At 34.2% G+C, this 13322-nt stretch overlaps 1 long non-coding RNA gene across 3 annotated transcripts in view; it reads right to left on the reverse strand.

Annotated features, from left to right (window-relative positions):
* Positions 1-5566, reverse strand: part of LOC143235040 (uncharacterized) — an 88462-nt gene extending 82896 nt beyond the window's left edge. For all 3 annotated transcript variants that reach the window (XR_013018901.1, XR_013018902.1, XR_013018900.1), the window contains exon 1: positions 5424-5566. This is a non-coding gene — a long non-coding RNA (uncharacterized LOC143235040). The remainder of the gene's footprint in view (positions 1-5423) is intronic.
* Between the last annotated feature and the right edge of the window lie 7756 nt (positions 5567-13322).

The raw sequence follows: 13322 nt of genomic DNA on the forward strand, positions 1-13322 counted from the left end.
TGCCTGTCAAACAGAATATATAACGAGTAGATAAACTATCATTAATTTTAAAGAATTTTTCCTTTACGCTTCTTTCTCCGTTACATGTATTTATGGATAACGACCCATCGATAGACGTTATTACAGAATTATTATTATGCATGTGTTTGGGAAATGAAAAAAATGTCGGTTTTACTAATCGATAGCAACGTCTAGCAAGATATATTTTAATAGACAAGTCGTTAGAACTAATCTGAAAATACCCGTACATGACAAAGACAAAATAAAGAAAACTTTTGCTCGAGTACTGGAAATCAATAGTGTTATCTTCATTTCTTTAACCTTTTAAAATTAAAACAAAAGAAATCCAGAGCTTGTTTTCCTTATTATTATCAGTGAGATATGGTTCGACACATATGGATCCAAAAACCAGACAAAATTTGACAGCAGAACAATGAAACTTCCATTACTGAATTTATTAAAGCTAAACAATGGAATCTGGATTAACTACGGTACTCCAGCTTTATAAAAATTATCTGATTTTGATATGCCTATATGAATATCGGTAAGTGACTTGTTTGTTTGTTTTTATGTCAAACACAAAGCTATACAAGAAGCTATCTGTGCTGTGCCCATCGGGAACCCAAACGTGGTGTTATAACTCCTCAGATTTATTGTTGAGCCATTGACAGTTGGAATCAAAAATTAGCTATCCTCACAGTATATATGTTTGTGCTGGTACAACTGTTGTTATATAACTGTGGTAAAACTTTTATGTTGGATTTCTTATGTTAATTATCCTTGATCTATCAAGAGCATGTTTTCTAATTCGTCGACAGAATTTTCTACTAAATTGTCTTCTCAACTGTAGCACATTAAAAATACGAATATGTTAAAATATGTCGAACTCTTTGTATCACACTTAGAGGTTAATAGTTTGTCATTCTTGTAAAATAATCTCACTTTAAAAAGTCCTCATTTCATTCTTTTCCATATTTGTTTCCTGTTTTAAGCATAGAATGATATATTATATTGCTTATATTAATGTAAAATAATTGTCTTTAGTAGCTTTATTGAAATCAAATTCTACGCAATACAAAACTATACACAAACCTTAAGATAAACCACTCAAATACGACTAAACATGTCATACCCAATAAAGAGAAAGAACTTTTGTGAGGTTATCCATTTATATATCAAAAATATATAATTATTTAAAGATCAGCTGAGAATAATTTGGTGAAATTTAATACCAAGAACAGCTCCAATCAGTTAATGAAAGATACTCAGAAAACTTCAAGTTTTAATAAAACAGTAGAAACAAGACTACAAAACAAATCTTACCATGGTAAAATCAACAACATGCCACTATAAACGAATTTTGGTTTTATAAATGACTGCGAAAATATAGCCACTGTAACCATATGGATACACTGTATACCCAAGTGTCATAAACTATAAATAATTAATGTAACTTATAAAAGGTTGCTTGCTAGTTTAGCAAGTCATGAAGTAATTTGGTTTGACATGGTAAGGTGGTTAAAGCGCCTGACTCGCAATCTGAGAGTCGTGGGTTCAAATCCTCCTCCCAGCAAATATAGTCACCCTTTCAACCGTGTGAGCGCCATAAAATTAAAGTCAATCCCACTATTCATTGGTAAAATAGTAGTCCAGTGATGATAAGTTGTTCTATTTCAGTGCTAAATTAGGGACGACAAATGGCCCTCGTATAGCTTTGCGCGAATTTCATAAACAAACAAAGTACAACTGGTGCCCACACCAGTCGTTCGAAATTATTTTCTGAAATACATAAACACTAGACTAATAAAACATGTCACTGGAAAACTTTAAGTTAAATTAACGCTTAAGTTAGCATTCAATTTATCGAAATGGATGTTATTTACAAATACTGACAATATAGTGGAAGTAAAGCAATACGCACAAAAATAACAACAGGTTATATACTCCATATTCACTTTTTTCAATAATAATAATTTTTAAAGAATAAGACATTTTCGACTAGAAGAGAAACCATATTTTATATTAAAATACAAAAATATATACAATTGATTTAAAAAGATGATTCAACTCTATTCCCTTCACGAAATATTTATGTTTGAGCATAGATTACACATAGCCTATTCATTTTTCATTTTTATAAATACAGCATAACAAATAGATTTTCTTGTTTGTTTCGAAAGGCAAATGATAACGTTAGTTACCAATATCTCCGCTAGATGTTATTACAATCCAATGAAGAAACGACACTAAAGTAATATCCACTTATTTCTTTTTCCCCTGTAATGATACTGGTTTATTTTAAGCAAATAAAACCTCTGGTAGTGAAAAAATTCTACAAGAGATACCAATTACTTTTTGGGGAATTTAACCTGAGCAACATTCAGTCCTTTCCCTGGTGTGCTATGTGACTAGCTATTAACTAGTGAATAGCAAGTAGTCTTATTAAAGGATCCATCTATCTTGATCTAATAAGTCTTTCTCTGTTGGGTCTTTTCCTCAGGCGAAAAAAATGTCCATTGACTTTCAACAATTACCACAAAGAATTTGGACATTTATGATGTACTTAGTCAAACTCTGACGTAATTTTTTCGTACACTCATATCTCGTTTGTTTTAAGAAATACGTCTGATACCTATCAAACAGTGTCCTCTGGGAGAGGAGGCGTTTGTTTATTTTTAAAAACAAAGCAACAGAATGGAATATCTATATTGTGCTTAACATCGAAACCCGTATTTAAAGGCTTGTGAGGACGTCTATCCGAACTGAATTATATCTTCGGTAAACTACAAACTATAATTTTAACGAATAATATGAGTATTTTAAGGCCATCAATAATGTGTTTAAAATACTTAAACTGAAAATAGCACCTTAATTAAATTGGTAATACAAAATTTAAAAAGGTAAAAAGCATTTCAGTAGTAGCGCCCTCTATCCATAATATTCAAAAGTGTTTTCTTAATTTTACGTTATTGTTGATTAAGCAAATAGCAGTAAGTGGCAAGTAAACATCTCCAAATAACATGAAGAAATGGAATATTTTACAAATATTAACTAACTAAATGACAATAGCCCCCCAGTGACTCAGCAGTATATCTGCGGACTTACAACGCTAGAAACTGGGTTTCGATACCCGTGGTGGGCAGAGTATAGATAGCCCATTGTGTAGCTTTGTGCTTAATTCAAAACAACAGCAAACCAACTGACGACAGAATTGATTAGGTTTCATAATTACTTCAAATTACAAATTTGTCCAAATCAGAAAGAAGTCACCCAAAAGTGAATATAATTGATTATCAAAAAAATATAAGCAAAATAATTCAGATATAAACGTTACATACAAATATGCCCAGGTTTAAGTTATCTAAGAATAAAAAGTTGGTTAGAAGGCTCTCTCTTAATAATAAACATTGGTTTAAGGTATAATAAGAATTTCACTACATTTCTTCAGTTGTTTTGCGCAAGGCAACATTGAACTATATCCTGAGTCCAGCGCAAAAGAATCGAACCACGTGTTTTAGCATTATAAGTCCCTAAACTTACTGCTGTCCCACTGGAGGAAAATATGTTTTAATTTTAATATGAGAGTTAATAAAACTAAGACAAAAATCACTTTATTGTATTTTAATAATGATTCGTGGAGAAACATAAATCAGTATTTCAAAGCTTGAAATTTCAGTTTGAGTTATTTTTTTTACCTAGGAAAACATCCAATCGTTTAAGACAGACAACAGAGGCAATAAAAAATTGTACTGGCAAACCTGTAAATAGGAAACCGGGAAGTGACTAATGCTGAAAATAGCGAGATTCGAGACTTCTTTGCTGTACTTTACAATAACAGTAAGATACATAAAAATTAAGATTAAAATTCGAGCTCGTTTCTTATCTCTTACACGTTTTTGTGTGTTTTTCTCTGAAGGATTAATGATACCTGTTATTTTAACTGTCTTTGTCTTCAAACGTAGACTGTCACAAGATTTTTGTGTGTTTTTCTCTGAAGGATTAATGATACCTGTTATTTTAACTGTCTTTGTCTTCAAACGTAGACTGTCACAAGATTTTTGTGTGTTTTTCTCTGAAGGATTAATGATACCTGTTATTTTGGTTTGTGTATTTTTTCATTTTATTTTAACTGTCTTTGTCTTCAAACGTAGACTGTCACAAGTTTTCAAAACAGATTTTCGTGGCCATTGTTTGCTTCCATGAATAACGATAGTGGGCTGTGTCGGTAAATCGCAGGCTATAACGAATTATAGAAATGCGTTATGGTTTTTACGTTTCCTCATTTTTATACACAAAACCTCAATATTATTTCTAAAAAAAAAACACTTCAAATCTTACCTGAACCGAATATTTATTATCCCTGCAAATAACTCGGAAACCTGGCTCTCACCCAGGAGGCCGGATTCGATTCACTGAATAGGAATTAACATTTAGGCCTAGCATGGCCAGGTAGGTTAAGGCACTCGACTCGTAATCTGAGGGTTACGGATTGGAATCCCTGTCACACCAAACATACTCGCCCTTTTAGCCGTGGGGACGTTATAATGTGACGGTCAATCCCACTATTCGTTGGTAAAAGAGTAGCCCAAGAGTTGGTGGTGGGTGGTGATGACTAGCTGCCTTCCCTCTAGTCTTACAATGCTAAATTAGGGACGACTAGCGTAGAAAGCCCTCGTGTAGCTTTGCTCGAAATTTAAAAATAATAATAATAATAATTTTGATAGTGCATACACTCGTCGACCTTATTTTGTATACATCTGTATTTTTTGGTCAACTATTTTTTTAAATTAAATTATACTGCATGGGTTAAATGTTGATGTAGCCCTTGAATCGATACGTAAGAAGAAAAAAAACGAGAAACGAGTTTTGCAGACATAAGCCTAACCCACCTTTACCACAGTTTAAATATTGAATTATCCGCGACATCCGATAATTTCAAGTTACGTAGATCTGAAAACTGTCATTATAAAACTCAACTAATACGTTTATGTAAAGCAAAAATGTGATCATAATTATGTGTTACTTTTTATCATTTTGGCAGTTAGTGTGCATTTCGTAACTTTGTTGTTGTTTTTTAATTTTAAACCTTCATTATAATCTCATGCTAGTTCAACGATTATTCGTAGTTCGATAGTATGATAAAATCTCAAGTTGATATAATATTTAACGTATTTAATTAGGCATAGTAATGTACAAAAGAAATCAAATCAGTATAGAGTGTTATAACTAAACCTACAGTACTACAGTAATTATATTAGTATGCATATTTTTATTCTCAAAAGTAACTTTGTTCGGTTATTGTCGTTTACTATAATGCCTGGGAATTATTCATTCTTCGAAAAATATTTGGAGTACATGTAGTAAATTGCATTTGTTTTATCGTACACTGAACCGTTCAGTTAGCAGTAAGCTTAGGGACTTACCATGCTGAAATCCGAGGCTCGATTCTCTGCGATGGACACTGTGTAGCTCGACCCTAATGCAATAGCCACAAATGTTTGTTTGAGTAGGTAGCCTTGGAAAACTGTTTTTTTCATCTCAGTCAGCTCACGAACTGGTCTTTGACTTGCTGAAATCAGGAAAACAGATAATACGATATAACAATCATGAAAACAGATAATACGATATAACAAACTATTTTTAGACACCTCTTTTGTTAAACAGCACAAGCACTTGAACTTCGAAGCGTCAAAACACAGTGAAAGAAAACTAACGACTTAAATTAATTTCCTGTCTGTTTTTGTTTAAACGAGCTGCCAATGAAGATTGAAAAAAGAGCTTCAAGCATTTATTTAATTAATTTCAATTTGTTCACATTGTTTTACAGTCTGTAAATTTAAACGTCTTTTTTCTTTGGTATAAATACACGGAATATAAAGAACGAACTACACTCAAAAGTGCTGTTTGCATAACCGACCATTAACCACAAAACTATCAGGTCATCCGTTAAGTAACGTCCGATTTTAGGTTCAGAAAAAGAAAAAGGATTTCAAACGCCTTTAATGTTATTTAATCAATAATATATGTTCCATTATTATTAATTACTTCCTGCCAAAGATTCACAAGTTTCTGAATGTCACTTCTATACACTTTTTGGGGTTTGGAGGAAAAGATTGTAGAGAAGGTAGTTTTAACATCTTTATGTGTTTCAAGCTCTTTTCCATCAAGATAGTTTTGCAAACTTCGGAATAGATGATAATCAGATAAGACAAGGTCTGGAGAATAAGGAAGATGTGGAAGTTTTTCCCAGTCTAGCTCTTCAATCTTTACAGAAGTGATCCTTGCTGTATGGGACCGTGCATTATCCTGGTGTAATACAACACCTTTACGATTGATCAAAGCAGGCCTCTTTTCTTTCAGTGCAACATTCAAGCACTCTAACGGATGACAATATAAGTCTGATGTAATCGTAACATTGAGTGGCAGCAATTAAAAGTAGATCACACCAACAATATCCCACCAAACACTTAACAAAACTTTTCTAGGGTAGACGTCCATTTTGGGTTGTACTTTAGCCAAGTTACCTGCACTGAGCCATTATCTGCGGTGCTTAACATTTCATAAAATATCCACTTTTCATCTCCAGTCAGTAATCGGTCCAAAAAAGGTGAGTTATGTTCAAGAGAGTGCAGAGAAGTACAAATGTCAACTCTTGCTCTAAGGTTGGCTTCTGTCAATTCATGGGGGACCCATTTTCCAAGTTTTAAGACCTTTTCAAGCTGTTACGGATGATAGTGAACTGTTGAATAGGTTGAATTAAGCTTCTGTACTAGTTCTTCAACTGTTACAGCACAATCTTCATCAAGTGCTGCTAGCAGCAAGTCATCATTGAACACAACAGGACAACCTGAATGTTGTGCATCACCTAAGCTGTAGTCACCTGATCTGAACTTCTGAAACCACCTTCGGCATTTTCTTTCATTGAGAGACTTTGCACCATAAACATCTTAAATGTTTCGTGTAGTTTCTGCTGCACTATTGCTTTTATTTAAACTCATAAAACATTATATGTCTAATGTGTTCCTCAGGCACATCATCCTCATAAGGGTTTATTTTATTAATGATCTGAATAAGTGTAGTTTGGTTAGTTTCTTTTATTTGTTTGAACATTTTATACACTTCCTACTACATATTTTAGTCATTAAAACCTTCTACAAAGACTGGAATGATGATGCGCTTTCTGTATTAAATTTTCGTACAATACTTATGGGATGATACATAATGGAACATGTGTGCTGTAATCACCAATGATATCAAAATCAGTTTTAAAGTTATAAGCCGTTAGATTAAGTGCTAATAATATAAATAGTATGGATTTTAAATATATATCGTTGGTGCTAGGAAATTATTTGGTTTGGTTTGTTTTGAATTTCGGGCAAAGCTTCACGAGGACTATTTACGCTAACTCTCCCTAGTTTAGCGTGTGTTTTTCTTATAGCAAAGCCATATCGGGCTATCTGCTCAGCCCACCGAGGGGATCCTAATTTAGCAGTATAAGACTAGAGGAAAGGCAGTTCGTCCTCGCCACCCACCACCAACTCTTGAGCTACTCTTTTACCAACGAATAGTGGGATTGAACATCACATTATAACGTCCCACGGTTCAAAGGGAGAGCATGTTTGGTGTGACAGGGATTCGAACCCGCGACCCTCAAGTTACGGGTCGAGTACCTTAACCACCTGGCGGTGCTGGGCCGTACTAGGAAATGTAATATCTGTTTATATTTAGAGAAATTCTTCCCTCTCCCTTCCCTCAAGTATTAAATATAAAAATTCACAGTATCCTGTAATGAGTTAATCCTTTCGTTAAATGTAGAGTATAATAAAGCAAGCATCGTTTAACTTATTGGGCTAAATTCATAACAAAATTTTACCCTGCTAAAGGTAATATATTTATAACACATCACTTTCACGTCCTGGTAAATTATAATTACCAAAACTAGTATTAAACTCTCGTATCTTTTCATCACCTTTTTTCGTCGGAGCAAATCAGATGACCGTATTGCCATCTATCTACAGTATTTGCAAAGAAACTTTCCTTTGTTTGCTGTGAAAGTTTGCTCTCGCTAAATAACACGTCATCGCCAGAGTCTGAGGAAATCCACAACAACCAATCATAACTTGAAATTCGTCATACAAGTTGTTTGTTTGTTTTTTGGAATTTCGCACAAAGCTACTCGAGGGCTATCTGTGCTAGCCGTCCCTAATTTAGCAGTGTAAGACTAGAGGGAAGGCAGCTAGTCATCACCACCCACCGCCAACTCTTGGGCTACTCTTTTACCAACGAATAGTGGGATTGACCGTAACATTATAACGCCCCCACGGCTGGGAGGGCGAGCATGTTTGGCGCGACTCGGGCGTGAACCCGCGACCCTCAGATTACGAAACGCACGCCTTAACGCGCTAGGCCATGCCAGGCCCCTCGTCATACAAGTGAAATAAAAGCTGAGGTTTGTTCAACTTTCGTTATATAAGTCAAGTAGGAATTGCATGCTTTGATTTTCCATGATTTTTTGTAATTCAACAGAACAAATTTGATTTAGCAATCTGAAACCGAAGTTGAACAGCAAAGTGAATTAACACAATTGAATTGTATTTTTCATGTGTTACGAAGCCTTTCAGTCTTCACCTGCAGTGTAAGTTGTTTCAATATCGACTGTGTAGATTGCTTTAAGTAATATTTCGTGATGTCGCTGAAAATACGACAGTATCCTTAACTCAGGTACATGAGGCGGAAGCTTTTAAACAAGAGTGTAGATTAGGGATATGATACACTTCATTGTCCCAGAGAAACGACGAAAAAAATACGTATTAGGATATATATGATTCATAAATATTATTCAGTAGTTCAAAGCTTTAAATTCAGTTCAACGTATTTGACGATTGGTTATGAAACAGCAAAACCAGGCCTTGCACCCTTTCCTGGGAGGTTTTCAATTTGGTTTCAGTGCCTTTTGTGTAGTTTGTGTTTAACAACAAATATTTCTCTTATGTAATTACCTTTACGACCACTTAACCTCATATTGACCCCGTTTACTGTCTGACTGTCTTTTAAAGCTAACTACTCTATACTAAGTTGTTCTAAAGCTACAGGATGTTTGAATACGATATCCTCAAACTATTTAGGACGTGTTAGGTAATTATGCAGGGAACTTTGTATTTAAGTTTTTGAGGATTAAGGGAGACTTTAACCTAAAACTATTTTTAGTTCTTCTTTGTACCTCTCCAACAGTTGAATGAGTAATGGTGTTGTTTTATTTCCTAATCTGTTTTTGTTTCTCCTTATCTCATCTTTCTTTGTTTTGTTCCTCACTGAAACCTTTGGGGTTTTCATTAAAGTTCAGATAAATCGCAACGACATTTTTATCTTCGCCTCGATTTTTACCTCTTTGTATCATATTAAAACTATTTTGCAATATATTGATTAAAATAGTTATACAATAACTGTTTTTTCTTTGCCGTAGGTACATAGACACATTTTATCAACGTTTTTTTTTTCTTTTCTTTTTCATACATTTAATATTCCATATATAATGTGGAATAAATTTAGAGCATGTCTGTTTGTTTTGTTTGTTTTTTTTTAATTTCACACAAAGCTACTCGAGGGCTATGTGTGCTAGCCCTCCCTAATTTAGCAATGCAAGACTAGAGGGAAGGCAGCTAGTCATCACCACCCACCGCCAACTCTTGGGCTACTCTTTTACCAACGAATAGTGGGATTGACCGTCACTTTATAACGCCCCCACGGCTGAAAGGGCGAGCATGTTTGGCGCGACGGGGATGCAAACCCGCGACCCTCAGATTACGAGTCGCACGCCTTAACACGCTTGGCAATGCCGGGCCCAAATTTAGAGCAACACTTTCAGTTTGTCCCACAGCAATGTTATGTGGTAATGGAACTGAAAGTAAAATACGAGAAATAAGAAGCTTCTATACAATCTTAAAAATTCTGTTATTTCCTCATCTTGTACCTTATTAACTTATGTATATTAGTTTATTAGTTGTTGCCTAAATAAGCAATTAAAGTGAGACAAGGCCCGACATGGCCAGGTGGGTTAAGGCGTTCGACTCGTAATCCGAGAGTCGCGGGTTCGAATCCCCGTCGCACCAAACATGCTCACCCTTTCAGCCGTGGGGACGTTATAAACTTTCGGTCGATCCCACTATTCGTTGGTAAAAGAGTAGCGGTGGGTGATAATGACTAGCTGTCTTCCCTCTTGTCTTTCACTGCTAAATTAGGAACGGTTAGTGCAGAGAGCCCTTATGTGGCATTGTGCGAAATTAAAAACAAACAAACAAACTTTACTCTTGGCTGTTTCCCTTCTTACAATAATAAAATTAAACTTAAGACTTTTCACAATTACAGGTAGCTCTCGTGTAACTTTGCGCCAAATTTGAAATAAATCGTTAAAAAAAAGAAAGAAGAAATCACATATTATCAAGATATCATAAACTGTAAATAGTTTTACACTTTTGGTTCAGTTCAAAGAGTTTTGAATCTTTATTATTCAGGCTTTCCTGTTATTATTATTTTTTATTTTGTTGTTTTGCCCCTGGTGGCTTATATGTAAGTCTAAAGTCTAACAGCATTAAAAATTAGTTTTTATTAGCTGGTATCCCTTAGTTTTTACTACAAAACTAGAAACGATGGGAGCGGATACCCATTCTGTAGCTTTAGGTAACTATCCGAAACAAACAAAGAAATCTTATATCAGTGTAATTTGAACTGGGCTGTTACGTTTGGTTTACAATTGATGTGTTTAAGTTGGAAAATTAAATAGGTAATTTTATTTTGATAAAATTATGTCTGTCTTCCAATTCTTCAAAATTATAAATCTTTGTGATTTTGGTTACAATTTACCAAGAACTTGCACAAAATACACAGAATTGTTTTTATGAACAGCACATCGTCATTCGAAACTTATTCCGGTTGAACAACTTATATCAGTGTATTCTGTTATGTCGAAGTATGCTATTTACCTGGTATACATTTGGACTGACAATATGTTGTTCATAATTTTTTTAATATATAACATCTACATCACTTAAAATAATATAATTTAAAGATATTTTCTTAGTAGAAATAATTGTTTTCTTCTACAGTACGTTCTGTATGCAAGATCATAAATACCTGAAACATGGTAGCAAAAGTGATGATCTGTGTTAATTAATTAGTTATGTTTTACTGTCCTGAAATTCTGCTAACGTTTATCCCCCTTTTATAAACTTTGACCACTAATAATGTTATTTAGCTGGCATAGACTGATACTTTGTGTAAGGATACTTTGAACAAATCGATAGTGTGATTTAAGATTGAATACTGAGTACTAATGACGTAGGGCACTGCATGGCCAGGTGGTTAGAACGCTCGACTCACAATCTGAGGGTCGCGGGTTCAAATTCTTGTCACACCAAACATGCTCGTCTTTTCAGCCATAATGGCGTTATCGTGTGACGGCCAATCCGACAGTTGGGGTTGGATGGTGATGACCAGCTGCCTTCCCTCTAGTCTTACACTGCTGAATTAGGGACGGCTAGCGCAGATAGCTCTCATGTAGGTTTATGCGAAATTCACAAACAAACAGTGGTTGATAACTAGCTGTCTTCATTCAAGACTTGCAACACTAAATTAGGGAAGGCTAGCGCAGATAGCTCTCCTGTAGCTTTGAGAAAAATTCAAATCAAACATTCTCCCATTCTTGACAGTCGATTCGACGTAAACGCCCTCACACGTTTGACAACAGAATTAATAAATGGCAAGTAATTATTGAGAAAAGTAGATTTTATCTTTAAAGTGAAGATTACTTTTACCAAAACCACAAAAGCGCACTTGAATATTTAAATATAATTTCAAGGTGATAGAAATTATAAAATGCAAAATATAAACTATGAAATTTCATAAATGTTTTAAGTGAAATTGCGTTTGAATACTGTTCACTCCAAGTTTTATCAAACGAATCTATCAAAAATATTTTTTTCTGTTCATAAAAATGTTTAGTAAACAATGATGTTTAAATATTTCTTTCCACTTCAAGATAAATGACTTTATTGTTGTTGTTTGTTGTTTTGAATTAAGCACAAAGCTACACAATGGGCTATCTGTGCTCTGCTCACCACGGGTATCGAAACCCGGTTTTTAGCGTTATAAGTCCGCAGACATACCGCTGAGCCATTGGGGGGCAAATGGCTTTAAGAAGGCTTACATTTTGCGTTTTTCCCCCTCGTACAGCAGTAAGTCTACGGATTTAGAACGCTAAAATTAGTTGTTCGGTTCACCTTTGTGGACTCAGCTGACAGACTGATGTGGTTTTGCTAAAAGTAAACACATACGCACACACATTTTGGAACTAAGAATAACAATAAGCAAACCTGACAAAATAATGAATTTGCAGTTTCAATAAAATATATTGATGGATTAAACTGTGCAAGAGAGTTTTATGAGCTGAAAATATTTATTTGTTATTTATATAACAAGTATTATATGAAAGAATAGAGCTCACGATAAAACTTATGAAAAAAACATGCGCAAAAATACATTAACAAGCCTGTAACTGTATTTTTCCTGACTTTACGCAGGACCCAGTTTAGTGCATCAATATTTTATTCAATCTATTTACCAAACAAAAATTAATATACAGCAAAATATTAGATTAAATTGTTATAATTGTTCAAAGTCACGTTTCTTTAATGTTGTTTTTTGTAGATAAAAATGTATAAAATATTCTCAGTATTAATACGTTAAATTTATAACATTATGTTTGTTTAAAACGAAATACTATTAATTAAAATCAACCATCCAGTTCTTCTACTACTTCCGCAAAGTTAGAGAAATATTATAGTTTACATTCCTCTCAAGAGATGGGGATATTAGCTTAAGTTCTTGCTGAAAGACCTTGTTTCATGAGACGGATAGAAAAGTAACTAATTACTCAAATTAAACTGAAAATGGCCCCAAAAGTAAAACAAAACAATAATAATAAAGAAGAACTGTAAAAACAGGGCAAAAGTATGTCAACATGTAAAATAAATCTTTCCAGAAAGAACTTTTATTTCAGTTAATTCTTTTTATACAAAATCATATAGTGGCTAAATTTAGGATTATTAAATAATTCACGCTGTAACATGCTCGTAACATACACTGTAAGAATGTAACTTGAGGTAATTTTTGTTCTGTTTTTCTTTTTTACTGGCAGAATGACCCTTTTCAGTGTTCAGTTTAGAAATTCTTCGACGTTTGAATATACGGGAGTGAGCGACCTCTCTGCCATCACTGCTATACTCAGCAAAGGTACCTAAACTCGTACTGATTACATGCAATTATTA

This window comes from Tachypleus tridentatus, chromosome 12, assembly GCF_004210375.1.
Source record: "Tachypleus tridentatus isolate NWPU-2018 chromosome 12, ASM421037v1, whole genome shotgun sequence".
Lineage (NCBI taxonomy): Eukaryota > Metazoa > Arthropoda > Merostomata > Xiphosura > Limulidae > Tachypleus > Tachypleus tridentatus.